We start from the raw sequence: 14,412 nt of genomic DNA, 5'->3' as shown, positions 1-14,412 counted from the left end.
TGTCTACACAGAATCTCCGTGGTAGACAATGTAACTATCCTAGGAAGAAATTACAGGGCCACTGGCTTGTCCAACCAGAGTTGAAAGGAGGAGGTGAATACACTAAAACAGGCAATAACCAGGGCACTTGAATTTAGCTTTCCGTACTACGTATGTCGATATGTACTCATGGGCGTACATACTGGGTGCCTGCGGTTTTTTACAAACTCGGTAGTCATACCGAACCAAATCGCGCGTAAGGTCAAGTACCAAATAATTAAGTTTTTCTGGAATGGCAAAACGGCCCTCGTTAAATACGAGCAGTTGGGATTGCCTCGCGAGAAGGGCGGATGGGACATCCCTTCGGTGGTCGCCCTCGCGGACATGTATGCTTGAAGACGACCCTCAAGGTCTTGCAACTTCAGAAGGAACACCGCGCCAGGAAACTGGCAATGTATTTCTTGGGGGTGCAGGGTAGTTTGTTCCTGCCGACGCAACCCGCGGGGCCGAAGGCAATGAACCCGACGCTCTCTACGGGCATGTAGTAGGATTTTACAAGCGTATAGCCGCGCTAAATCTGGACACCACCATCCTGGAGGTGTGTAACACGGAGTTCACTCAAGAGCTACTTGTAAACTCGGGCTGCGAGGTCAAAGACCCCGGTTTTCCGTGGGTGTTGTGGACGCCCAGTTGGCTGCCGTGCAGCATCCAGGAGGTCGTGTCGCGTTACAGGTGGTCCGTCCTGCCCACGGCGAACCGAATGTACAAGTGGCACTACGTTCGGTCCGATCGTGCGTGCACTGCGGCATGGACGAGGACAACGAGCACACTTTGTTAACCTGTCGAGTGGCCAAGACTTTTTGGTCCCTCGTGGACAAGGCGTACCTCCCGTTGGGTGTAGAAAGATTTGTCAAAAGGGAACGATGTCCAAATGGCACGCTTGCACGTCTAGTGCTGACCGCTGGCATGTACGTGTTGTGGGAAAACAGGGGCTTGCCTGTGCATCAAGCAAATGCCCGTAAATATCAATGGGCTTTGCTGGTGCGGTTGTATAATATTGTAACGGGCCATTTGGAATAAAAATTTTTTTCACTGGAAGAGGAGGAGTTCATGAAACGATGGTCCCGTGCCTTCATTAAAATCGCCAACAACCGGGCTGTCTTGGCGTGTTCGCCGATTCAGGGCCTAAGAACTACATTAAAAAAACACTGTGTGCTGGGTGCCAGAACAATTGAGTGCAAACATGTGACACATTTACTGTGAATACAAATGTCAAGTGCCGTAATTTTGTGGAACCGAATTAGTATGTGTTTGTGGAACCAAATTTGAATGTAACCTGGTGAAATATAAAATTTCTTTTTCGCCTACTTCATCGTCCCTAACAGGGGACACTATGAAGGTGCGGAGTTGTCCAACACTGACGTCAGTTTCTTAACGGTGCCCTACCATCAACTTTTCTCTTTCTTTGAAGGTTCGGAACGTGCGACGCACCCTGCAAGAAGTCGTAATTTCCTCAGAAAGCGACAGCTACGTCAACCAAGTACGCATTTGTTCTCGATCACTTTCAGTACACGATGAACTTTGGGCGCGCCTCCACTAAAGCATGTTCATCGCACGGCCTCTGCCATTGTCGCGCCGCTGTCGAGGCGGCACCACCCCGCAAATGCTGTGGCCGCTCGTATGCGGAGTGTTAGGGAGCATTGGAATCGGTGAGCGCTCTGACGCCCTAGCGGGCATGACGCGAGGTATCTTTGTATTTCGCGGGCGTCTGTTTTAAGCAGTAAAGCACTATAATAACTAACAGATAAGTTTGAAACAGTCTGATCGGATGTTTTGCGAACCGATCTACAACTTTCTCACTGAAATTTTTGTTCAGCTTTTTTGCTTCAGAAGTCCATTAACGGAAGTAGCCTAAGTGAGCTATTAATCAGAACACAAACAAATATAGTATGACTAGCTCCAGGCGAGAGTCTGCAACAGGCACTTGGTCGCGTCGTCATTGCATTGGCATATTTTGAAACTTTCGCTAACGATGGCTGGAGCACCCTGAATATGCATATGTCCGATAAAAGATGCTCATAGACCCCTAAGCGCACTGCGTATTCACTGTTAGCAAGCACATGTCACTGAATACATTCTCCGCTTGCTCGAACCATATGCTCGAACAATACGACTTTTGCAGGTGATCTATCTGAGGAGTTCCTTGAAACCCGGAGAGATGGCTTTATCTGCAACTGGTTTCTTCTCTTTGAAATTACCGACGCTCGTTTCGGTAAGAAATGAAGAGTCACTCTTAATTCTTTCATTGTAGGCTATAGTGTCAGCGAGTCTAAGTACCAAGCATATTGTGCTACGTTCGAGAGCAAGGAAGCATTGACTGCAAATATGAAGTAAGATAAGAGCTCCACAATGCGCCACTGACCAGGCCGCCCTTATCATGAAACTACATGAACTCTTGGATTTATTCCATTATGGAGTGTGTCAACCACACTTAACTCGAAGATGAGCGGGCAGACAGACAGACAGACAGACAGACAGACAGACAGACAGACAGACAGACAGACAAACAGACAGACAAAGAACTTTATTCAGGTCCTGAGGAACTGCGTTGTAACGGCCCCGTTTAGGGGGAATCCGTAGCAGTCGCGGGCCGCTCCCACGTAGGGACCGGAAGACCGTGGCCCTCCGCCCTCTCGCAGGCCCTCTGGACAGCCCGAAGTTGAACCAAGAGGTTGCCGCTGTTAAGGGCTTCCTCCCAGTCCTCTTCTTTGTTGAACTCTGCGTCACGTAACGCAGGACATTTCCAGAGCATATAAGGTAATGAGCAATACGCCTCTACGTAGTCCGGACAATGCGGCTCGATGTTGGGCGAAAAATGACTGAACCTGCCTCGCGAAGGGAAAGACCCCGTTTGGAGCACCCTGTAGGCCGATGATTGCGGTCGCGTAAGTTTAGGATGAGGAAGTGGAAAAGCCCTCCGAGATAGATGATAATGAGTCATGATCTCGTGGAAAGTGAGTAGCGAGTCCCTGTATTTTCTGGCGTCCCCGCCTGCGAATCCGCCGGGACCGCCGCGGTGAGCGCTACCTCGCGCACGGTCATGGGCAAACTCATTGGCGTTGGGGACATCAGGATGTACGTTGGCCCTCATGTGGGCCGGGAACCATGTTATGGTGTGAAACCCGGCAGCCCCCTCACAGCCGAGGATGGCCGCTGCCTCACGCGAGATCGAGCCCGAGGCGAAAGCCCTAGCTGCGGAACGCGAATCTGTAAAGACATTAGGACGCGATGGGTCCTTCATTGCTATGGCGATGGCGATTCGCTCAGCCACCATTGCCGAAACCTTTATAACCGAGGCAGAGCATAGAAGTGTGCCACTATGATCGACCGAGACCACTGCGAAGCGATCCGAACGCCCGTACTGGGCAGCATCGACAAAGGTCGCGAGATGCGGTCTGTTTGCAACTGATTTTAATAAGGAACGGGCGCGAGCTGTGCGGCGCCCTACATTGTATTGTGGGTGGACATTTCTTGGAAGTGGAGCTACCAAAAACGTGCCTCTGATCGAGGGTGGTAGTGTAACATTACGCTGGTTAGTCGCCGTAGGACCGCAGCCTATGGATTCCAGGGTGCGCCTACGAGCCCTCGAGGACGATAGTCGCACGACCTGAGCCATCTGCTGGGCCTCGATCACCTCCGAGAGGGAGTTATGCATGCCCAATTGTAGGAGCTTCTCGGTGCTAGTGTGGATAGGCAAGCCTAGAACTCGCTTTATGCTTTTGCGCATTAGTGTATCAATTCTTGCCTCTTCTCTTTTGGACCAGCGCAACGCCGAAGCGACATAATTAATGTGGCTCATGAGAAATACATAATAGAGCCGAAGGAGATTGCTCTCGCTCAGCCCAACCCTGCGGTTCGAGACCCTGAGTATGAGCCTAAGCATGTTCTCCGTCTTGGAGGTGATGCGGGCTATAGTTCGTGAGTTGCCCCCCTTGGACTCTAGTAGGAGTCCGAGGACCCTGAAGGAGTCCACCCTGGGTATTTTCTGCCCAACCTGTGTGTATAAAGCTATGGGAATCTGTTCTAAAGGAGTGAGGTTCTTCTGTCCTTGTCGGGTGGGTCTGTATAGTAGTAACTCAGACTTTGCCGATGACAGGCTCAGGCCCGAACCGACTAGAAAGCTCTCCGTGATGTCTAATGCCTCTTGAAGCGCCTGCTCTACCCCGGCGTCGGACCCTCCCATGCACCACACGGTGATATCGTCCGCGTAGAGAGCATGGTTAACCCCGTGCACCGTAGCGAGTCGCTCCGAGAGGCCCTTCATGGCAATATTGAAGAGTAGAGGAGAGATAACTGCCCCCTGTGGGGTGCCTCTCGCTCCCAAGGTAAATTCCGTGGATTGGATTTGACCGATCCTAATGGTAGCCCTGCGATCCCCGAGAAAAGACCTAACGTATGCGTGGAACAGTTGTCCTAGACCCATAACCGAAATTGCCTCAAGCACAAACTTGTGCGAGATATTATCAAAAGCTTTGGCTAGGTCTAGAGCTAGTATGCCTCTAGTATCCCTGGTGTTGTGCGGGCAGTTCTTTTGACTTCCGTTTCTGTCACTGAAAAATAAAACAAAAAATGCAAAGTTCCCGCTTTTCGGCTTTTCTGGAACACGGTCAACTGTTCGTTATCACTAGAAAGAGACGTGTTTGACGATATCTACTTTTTTGTTTTACTATCGAGCATCCCCAAGGTCGCAAGGCAATAAAACTCGCTGGTGAGCGTATAGCACACCACTCCAGGTTATGCTAGATTCATTCTTACAACGAAATAACAATGCGGCCCGTGAAGAAGCTAAAGAAAGCGAGTGGCTGTTACAAAGTAGATACGGCCATAATTTGTGCAAAATTCGGTCATTCCAGCGACGCAGCTGGCGCTATGCGGCCGTGCCCCGAAGCTGTCACATGGCGATAGTCTGCGCCGCACTTCAGTCTCTCAGCGCGTCTTCACGCTCTGCAACGCTGACGTGCACGCTCGCGACATCACCGTTTCGTCCGCCACTTCAACGCACCATTGCGCCGCCTACAGTTGATGGAATTGTCCAATAGGTTGCGACTAAAAAAATCTGTGGAGATTCGGCCTAGCGACGAGCCCGAAGCATGTTAGTTCGTGCAGGTGATAATAAATGTGCTAAATTGGGCCTAACATACCAAGAGGCGCTAGGCCTAGCTCGTTTCACTGGGCCATGGTGATGGAATTGAATGGTGTCCAAACGAGCGCAGCAGGTGTGTCCCCTAACTCGAGTTGCTCGAGGTCACCGCTAGGTTCGCGACGAGCATCTGGGCCGAAAGACGTGCGTCGCAAAGTTTCGCTGAGTTGTAAAAGCCGGCTGCAATAACTATTTTCGTGGCGTTAATTAAAGTGTCCTCAGCTCGACCGACAAGATAATCAGATGGTGGCCCGGTTGGCTCGTAAAACGGCAGAGCTTGTAACTCTGACTTTGTATGTTGCTCTGTTGCCTGACAACATGAATACTAACGTTGTCGTCGCTCAATTTGCTCCTCTTGTCACATATAACCTTATAGTTATAGTACACAAGTTAGCTCTATAGCAAAGCATTGTTAAACTTCCATAATAGAGATGTCCGAATGCCATGCGCCCGTATATCGTATGTTTCTGACACTGCAGTCTTGAACGAAAAAAAAAAGATTGGTAGGAAATTTTAGGGATGCAGAAACCAAAGGTACTGATGTAGGTGCCAGAACTTTTGCTATGATGGTTAAGGTTCAACCTTGTACTGCACTGGTTAAAATACAACCCCGTAATGGTCGAATTCAATTTATCATTTGGAAGAAATGCTTTCGAGTGAAGAATGTGAAGTGTGCCCCATAATATTTATGTTGACTTCGGCAAGTGACCGTTGTAGGCTCTCTTTTTAAGCACGTAGCTTCCCACCTCTTGAAATGATATGTAAAGGTGTACACAAGACGGCGTCTGTATATCTTCTTCTAACAAAAAGAAGAACAGCCTGCATATGTAAAGCTTCAATATCACATGTCTTTCCATTTGCAGCTTGCCGGAGCAATGATCACGTACACGGTCATTCTCGTTCAGACAAGTGAAAGTGTCAAGAAAGTCTGACAGAACTTGACAAATGAACGAACCATTCTTCGATGTCACGTAGTTCTTAATCATGTCTACAGGAGGACAACGATAAACTACGACATGAGAGGAATGGGCTACCCTGCTGCGCTCAACGGACAAGGCCAAGCAGAAGATCGCCACTGACCAGGTCGCCCACGTGATGCCACTACATGACGTCATGAACGCGTAGCGCAATAGGGTCGTGCGGGGACCCAGTGACGTACCTTCCCGAATCTCTTGGTGGAAAAAACGCCAGGCCTGCGCGGAAGGCGCAGCACAGTCACAGCGAAAGATAGAAGAGCAGCCTTTCAGAGCCTTTTCTAAGCACTGATTGGGTAACTGCTGCGAGCACACTTGCTTGATGCACATTACGGCATTAACAATAAAAATTTTAGGGTAGTAGACCGGCAATTGCTATGCTATTTTTCGTCAATCTTCTGAGAAGCGTGGTATCCGGTAAATACTTGCAAGCAATTTTGCGCCATTCGTTCATGCAGTGGCTGACGACGATGATAAATTATGCCTGAAGTGGGTATGCGCCACAGCTAATAGGTGAACAAGAATACGCTTTTGTAATGAGTTGGATCATTGGATGACCCACTCGTTACGCCATTCGCACTGTGGGACAACTGGTTGTTCTTTCGCTGTTTTAAAACGCTTCATAAGTCTTATTAACGCGATTGCTTCCCTGACATCAAGCCTGCCCAAGGAAAGTTTGCCAAGTCCCAAGCACCGGCGTGGCTCAGTGGTAGAATAAAGTGTTTTCTCCGTCATTTATTTGCTGCTTCCTTGAAAGTTTGTTTCCTTCTGTTTATTGAGCAAGCAATGCCTTGTGCTTTGCTGAACGCTTTTTTCTTTGCAATATATAGCGCCATCAGATCATGTATACAGAGCAGTGTTGACCGATGCCACGGAGCGAACAAGCAAACACTCATGATGAAAAAAAAGTCAAAACAAACGAAAACAATAAATTTTGTGATTCTTGAAAATATTTTTGATTATGATTAAAATGTCATTAAAGTACGAAGGAGAGTTTCATAAATCGCGTAATTTTCTTTTCTTGTAGAGCCAAAAGATGCGCCACTATGAACGAAAGCACATAGTGATCTCTAACATTGTCTCAGGGAGGTCTCCCTTCAGTTGAACGCACTCTTGAATAAATAGATGGGCAAAACATTCTCTTAAAAACCTGCAGATTAGTGGCTGGGCCTATAGGCCACCCGGGTGGTCGCGGTAAGGTTTAACCTTTCCACCGCTTCCCGGGCCTGCTAGATGGCCCAAATTGGGTCTTCTAATTCTGAGCTAGCCACAGCGTCGAGCAAACGCATTTCAAGGAGGTCCGGGTTTCGGTGATCGAAAAGCCGTGTAGCGTGTAGTAATTTCCAAAGAGTGTGTTTCATGTTTGCGCATTCGTGTTTACATAGGATACAGCCAGCGTCGGGGAATAGCCTGGTGTATATGCGGTTGAGGTGCACTGGACCTCAGCTCTCGACTTACGGTATTTTTTACTCCGCCAACGTATTTTTGCCTTCGACACTGGACCACAAGCCTGCATACGAGGAGAAAATCAGGGGAGCCGGCTTCCCCTGTAGCCACTTCAAAAACGGGGAGGGGCGAAAAATCTGCCCCATGCATTGAGTTAGCAAGAAGGGGGTGGGGAGGGGCATCGCGATGAACCTTTGCCCTCGAACAGGCCTATACACTCAGCTACATTGTGTCATTGAGAAACACGCTATTAGTAAACGACAAACGTGCGCTGGTGAACGTGAGGACTGATATACCTATAATTCCTAAAGAAAACGCAATTAAGCCCCCAAAACGCGACAAGCGGCTGGAAAAATCCTACAAGCAAGTGGGCGTAGAAGGAAGCCCAAATCCTCTTATTATAAGCGTAACTGGCCACACTGACACAGAGATACTGCAGAAGGAAACGGATAGTTGGTCTTCCGGTTTTAGTGGCACGGGCGACGAGTGACACTTTTAAATTTCTTCCAAGCACTTTCATTCGATCACTATGGTGCCGGTTTTTCAAATGTTAGACAAATTCATTAAAAACATCAAACAGAAGCAAGATCAACGATAATGGTCCAAGGTAAGCGTTTTAATGGATACACATTAACGAGAGCTAACACGTACTATTACCAAGGAAAGTTTACGGGATGTTATTAGAAAGCAATTTTAGTGTAAATGTGAAGAAAGAAAAGTGGACGAAAAGATGACTTGCCACCGGCAGGATCCGAAGCGGCGATCTTCGAACAACGCATCCGATGCCGTACCTTCGAGGTACGATGGCGGTCAGCAGCGCCACTTGTAGCCATTAGGGCAAGTTTGGGAACACTCTTTTTGCATTTTTCCCGTAGTATACGTGATCGTCTTACGAAATGGCAGCTGGTCAATGATCCCCCACACACGAACCTTTAAAGCGCCTCACCAGGCTCTATTACAAGGCCTAGTTAGGCACTAGTAGTTATGTGTCTGAAGAAGAGAATTATGCCACAAGGTTTCTTTAGATCGGCTCATTACGAGCCCACAGAAAAAGAAAAAGGTGTTTAATGAGAAGAAGGAGGAGAGGTCGGTCTTGAAAGCGGGTTTCTGGCCTGCTACTCCACACGGTGGTAAGGGGAAAAGGGAAAGAAAGAGAAGGGTATCGTGAGGGGTGATTGTGGTATAGCACAATGAGTCACTGCACACAATTTGTCGTTCGGTGTAGTACACGCACAAAAGTCTCTACCATATCAGAATCTTTAAAGACGGGAATCTAGACCTGTCTTGCGTAGAAACGCCAGCAGGCCCTTTAAACTACGTTGGGCGTGGTCCACACGTTCTCAAGCACCCAAAAGTTTCTCTTCCGAAAGGGTCGGCAGTCTAGGTCATCGGTGAGGCACTTCAGAGATTGGCTTTCAACTGCGTATAAAGGGCACACACACAGGATGTGATTAATAGTTTCTGGCGTGTTACACAAGTGTCAGTTACACAAGTGTCAGCTCTTGTCCTATCATGCATAAGTATCGTCGCATGTATGCAACACCCAGCCGCAGTCTATGTAGTAGCGTTTCTTGGTATCTCTTTAGTCGGAACGGAAGGCGAAAAACACGACGAGAGTCAAGCCTGTAAATGCGCTTCTGGCGATAATTCGAATCATTCCATAGTCCTTGCATAGATGTCTTCATACCTTTAGACAGCAGGGCGTTGATGTCGTATCGGGAAAAGTGAATCGATATCACTTCACCACTAGTGTGCGCCATTTTCGCTTCTGCATCAGCTTGTTCATTCTCAGCTATGCCACAATGACTGGGAATCCATTGCAACGCAATGGTATGTCCAACGAGCCCACAAAACCAGTATTTTAGAGCGGCGCGAAACCGGGATGCTAGGAAGTGCGCTCGAAACCCTTTTCGCTCGCCCCGCGTAGCCTTCGCAGGCCAAATCTCTTCCCCACCCTCTCCGATCATGTGCGCATGTCGTGACAGAGGCCCGAGAAAGCCCAATCCTGCAGCACTCGGGCGGCATTGTTTTGTTGAACAGTGTTATTTTGTGGTCTGCTGTCTATTTCTGTGGGATGGATGTGCGCACTCGTTCGGAAATGCTTTAGACGCCGTGAATAGATGCGCAATATGAGTGCTCAAACGAGCAGAGCCAGGGGCTCCGCAAGTATATCGGAAGTGCATGTGGGGCAGAGAAAGGGATCATCGCAGCTGTAAGGGGGGGGGGGGGCATGCCCTCTCTGGTGCGAGGGGGATGGTTTCTAACCTTAGAGGGGCGGCCCCCACTGCCCCCCGCCCGGTTCTGGAGCCCCTGCGCAGAGCCACTTTGCTTCCAAGCCTGGCATCTTCTCGCTGCGCTAACCGCAGGGACACGAACGCATGCGAAACGCAAGCACATTAGCCCCGAATCTCGTTGCAACTCACGGGGGAAAAAAATGAAAGACGCACACAATACTTGTGTGTGTCTCATTCTTTATCTCAAGTTTTATTCACATGTTCAAGCAAGAAATTACACAAAACTACATGTGTGAAATAACTCATACATGTGTGAAACAATAATTGCCTTGTCACGTGCTACTGGCGACGTCACAGCACAGTCGTCTACGCAGAGGACCGACATCACAGCATATACCGTCTACGTTGGGCAATTCCCTTGTCTACGTCATTTCCTCATTCTCTGAGCGTGTGTCCACGAAAAGAAGGGCAACCAGCGCTCGTCTTGAATTTCGACCCATTTCCGCGGCGTGTAGCGTTGCCATATTTGGCAGACGTGATCGCGAACGGCCCATGTATGCATCGCGCTCGCCAGCTCAAAATCGTCAAACCTGGTGAAAGACCCCTTTTTTTAATTGGATACACATGATATCTGAGCATAGGCCTATTCCAAATAACGGCCACTTTGTTCTTACATTAACTGTAGACGAGTAATCGAATGAGTTCACTAATAGGCCAGGACACATGCAGGCATCCACCCAGGCACATGTGTATTTCTGCAGATCTACCATGGTACTTGAAGTATAGCATGGAGTTTCTTAGAGGAAACGCAATGTGATGCGCACCATATAAACATTTAATTTATTGAAGATAAGCGCAATGTCACTGCGCATATATGATGGTATGTACATACATCATGTATCCAGTGAAGGTAACGTGTAAAATTAAGTTGTGTCTAGGTATGTGCTTGCTGCGACTAAAGGTGAAGTAGTGTTTTTCAGGCGGCTGGTATCGACACGATTACACATCAGATCATTTGGCGAGACTGATTCCTGAAGTATTTAATTCATTCAAAGGCAAGATCCCGAAGGAAGAAACGTTCTATATTTGTTGTGTATCCAGACGAATATGCTGGTTACAATTTGACATTTTAGAGGCAACACATGGATGGAAACCGTGCAGTATGTATAACACTAGAGTGCGTCTTCTGTGTATCAAAGAAAATTATATTGATAAGTTAGAACTTTTGTAGCACGCGACTAGAGAACGCAAACGCACTCAGCGAAGTCAAACACCGAAAGCTGGTTGAGGAACATAACTTTCGATAACAAGAACAACATAACGAAAGATCCACATGATGAAACCTTGCAGACTAAAAAAAATGTGCAGGAATTAACGCCAGCACTAAGGCTGAAAATATCAAACTATCGCTTGGACAGTTCGGGTACGTCAATTTGCCCCCCCCCCCCTAGCACACACACATGAAAGATCCGTTTAAATACAGTTCAACGAACGGCTATATATACGCCGCCTACGTATCAGTATCACGCCATCTACGTTGCGGGTGAATGGAAACGTCGGTACGATCTTAACGAAATAGCCTGTATTATCACGTATAGGCGAGCTTTGAGGGGCGCACGTAACACGAAGCAATATGTTCGTTATCAGTGATCATCCACAGTAGTTTTAGTGTACAAATTGAACAAGGACCCAAAAAGAACGACGCGGACACCATGCCCTTGTCTCCCGTCCACGGTCAATTTGGGCGACCAAAAAAAAAGTGCACATGCATTACCAATACGTCCAAGCGTGTGGGCCTTAGACACTGTTGACGTTTAGAGCTAACAGGCTCACTGATTATTAAACCATGCGCAACTATTCCTGAACCGAAATAGTGGCTCGTCGCTAGCGGGGCACCAAACACAACTGCCAACAGAGAACGGCGCCGCCACAACTCGGATCAAAATCAGCCGAGGAATCACAGTCGCGCGCGCGTACCCTGTTCATCACTCCGAACAAAGAACTTGCCTGCACCTAACATCACACAACTTTGTCATCATCCTGACGAAACAGTACGCACAGACATGCTTCCAACGTGAGCAAATGCTCACTTATCGTCGACCTGTCAAGAAAAACTTGGTTGGCAGCGCTATTATTGCGCTCACGCAGTTAACAAAGCGCTGTCCGCGGGGACGTGCGAGCGGCACTTACCGTTTAACGTCGAGTGTTCCACGGTAGCAATATGCAGGTCTCCCCGCCAGTGTAGCGCATCTTCGCAATGAGCAGCACTGGCGAAACTCCCAGGACGAGCACAGGCACATTCAAACAACAAAACACCGACTACCATACAAGACCGATCGAGAAGCAACGCCCACCACACGCACAAAAAACGGAATAGTGTTTTCGCCAGATTTCACCAGCGCATTGAGTCACGTGGTACATAGAGCTGGTCTGTTCACCGAGCCTGTGTTGCCAAGTCAGGGAAAGCGGCGTAGCCAAAACCCAAAGACACAGTAGCCCAAATGTCGTGAAGGACGACGTGGTTATGACCATGAGTATACGGGGTTCACAGAAAGAGCCTCTATCCTATAGTTACAAAGAACAAAAGGGCAGAAAGTCGTGACTGCGGCTGTATGAAGCCTGCGCCACAAAACCTATAGAATAACCGAATACAACATCAGTGAACAAGCTTCAACCTCTGAAGGGTTCACCTGCTAACGGACATGTTTAAGTGTGTTTTCTAACAGTTTCAACTAAAAGTAATGGTAACAGTAAACGGTAAAAGCGTCTGTTCTTTGACGAAAGCAATGACAAAATACATTCAAAAGACAGATGTTTTAAACAAAGAAAATTAAACTGCTTTTCAAGTGGCTCTTGGCAGTATATCTGGAAAGATGCATCGGACATCGTGTGTGTGTGTGTGTGTGTTTGTGTGTGTGTGTGTGTGTGTGTGTGTGTGTGTGTGTGTGTGTGTGTGTGTGTGTGTGTGTGTGTGTGTGTGTGTGTGTGTGTGTGTGTGTGTGTGTGTGTGTGTGTGTGTGTGTGTGTGTGTGTGTGTGTGTGTGTGTGTGTGTGTGTGTGTGTGTGTGTGTGTGTGTGTGTGTGTGTGTGTGTGTGTGTGTGTGTGTGTGTGTGTGTGTGTGTGTGTGTGTGTGTGTGTGTGTGTGTGTGTGTGTGTGTGTGTGTGTGTGAGAGAGAGAGAGAGAGAGAGAGAGTCAGTGCGTGCGTGTGTGTGTGTGTGAGAGAGTCAGTGCGTGCGTGTGTGTGTGTGAGAGAGTCAGTGCGTGCGTGTGTGCGTACGTGCGATCCCATAGACTGCGGTGGATAAAATGTCAGGCATGCTCGGGTAAGCCTTAGCAAAGATTAACGGGAAACGTCAAATCCTGGTAAAACTTTCCCAGGCCACGTTTCCATAGATATAGACGAGCTAGTAAACTAAGAACGTCTGACCCGCACCCCTTTCCCTACCTGTACAAACGACCTTTCAAATATAGACAATAATAGCGCCATCTTTCGTTGTGCAATCGGCTTGTCTGTCCGTCAACAATAAGGGAGGAACACTCCAGTGTACGCCGTATTCCTGCGGCATGTACCTAAGCCTCGTACCCGCGATGAGGACCCGGTCCTTTTAACTTTTTTCTTCTCTTTTATTTCGCTTCCTGGCGCGTTCAAAATGCTGGCGGTCCATATTGTACGGTTGCACGAGTCACGTGATGTGCTCACGTGACGTTACGGACAGTGCGGGTTGTGCTGAACATCAGTCGTACGTGAAACCTTCGCACGAAGCACAATCCACCCAGAGCAAGACCGCGCTGTGTTCCGACTCGGGTTTAGACCGTTTACGTCTCGAGTACACGTTTTTTTTGTTTATTTTAAACGAAATCGTCACACAGCGCGATCTACGCGACCAGCTTGTACTTTCACAGCACACACCATGGCCTCCTAAATGGCGGGCGCGCAGCGCCGCCCCTCACTCGCCATCTTGGAGGCCACGCGCACATGCATAGTCAAAACTAACACCGCGCGTTCACCATCTTGGAGGCCGTTCGCTCAAGCGTAGTCATAGCCAGGTTAGCACCAGCTCATAAACACGGGCGCATGGCGTGCATCTTGCTTCTTCTTTTGGTGAACAAAAATAAAAGAGACAACGGAAAGCCTCCGTTGAACGGTGCCTCGCGTGTTCGACGTAATCAACAACTACGCTGGTGTCCCGACTCATCTTCGTGGACGTGAACCCTAATTTCGCTCGGAGTATAGCTGTTTTGTTCGTGTCTCTTTACAGCGTGCGGCTGCGCTGATAAGATATGCAGACCGCGCACCGTAAAGCTTCGCACCCGCCACCCTGCGCGCTGCATATCGACTTTGAAGAATAAATTACGAGCACCGCACCGTGGTTATTCAAATCGATGAACTTCTCGCACGTCCAGCGCCTCGCTCTCGGCGAAACACTCAAGGTCGTACTTGTGAGACCACGGCTGGCGCCCGTCGGCGTGAAACGCTTGCGCCGACGTAAGAAGCATTCATAATTCGGCGCGAGTGTACGGTATCCACGGTAACGCAAGCAAACATCGTTAGCAAGCAGTGTCGGCAGGGGTTATGC

The 14,412-nt window shown here is 48.6% G+C and overlaps 1 protein-coding gene across 1 annotated transcript in view; it reads right to left on the bottom strand.

Annotated features, from left to right (window-relative positions):
- The window catches only part of LOC142769089 (uncharacterized), a 146,566-nt gene extending 134,362 nt beyond the window's left edge, over window positions 1-12,204 (bottom strand). The window contains exon 1 of the transcript XR_012885649.1: window positions 12,024-12,204. The gene's annotated coding sequence lies outside the window, so the exon portion shown is untranslated. The remainder of the gene's footprint in view (window positions 1-12,023) is intronic.
- Window positions 12,205-14,412: the final 2,208 nt, after the last annotated feature.

Source organism: Rhipicephalus microplus, chromosome 8 (assembly GCF_043290135.1).
Source record: "Rhipicephalus microplus isolate Deutch F79 chromosome 8, USDA_Rmic, whole genome shotgun sequence".
Classification (NCBI taxonomy): domain Eukaryota; kingdom Metazoa; phylum Arthropoda; class Arachnida; order Ixodida; family Ixodidae; genus Rhipicephalus; species Rhipicephalus microplus.
Note: the sequence above shows the minus strand (reverse complement) of the source record. Positions and strands in the feature narration are given on the sequence as shown.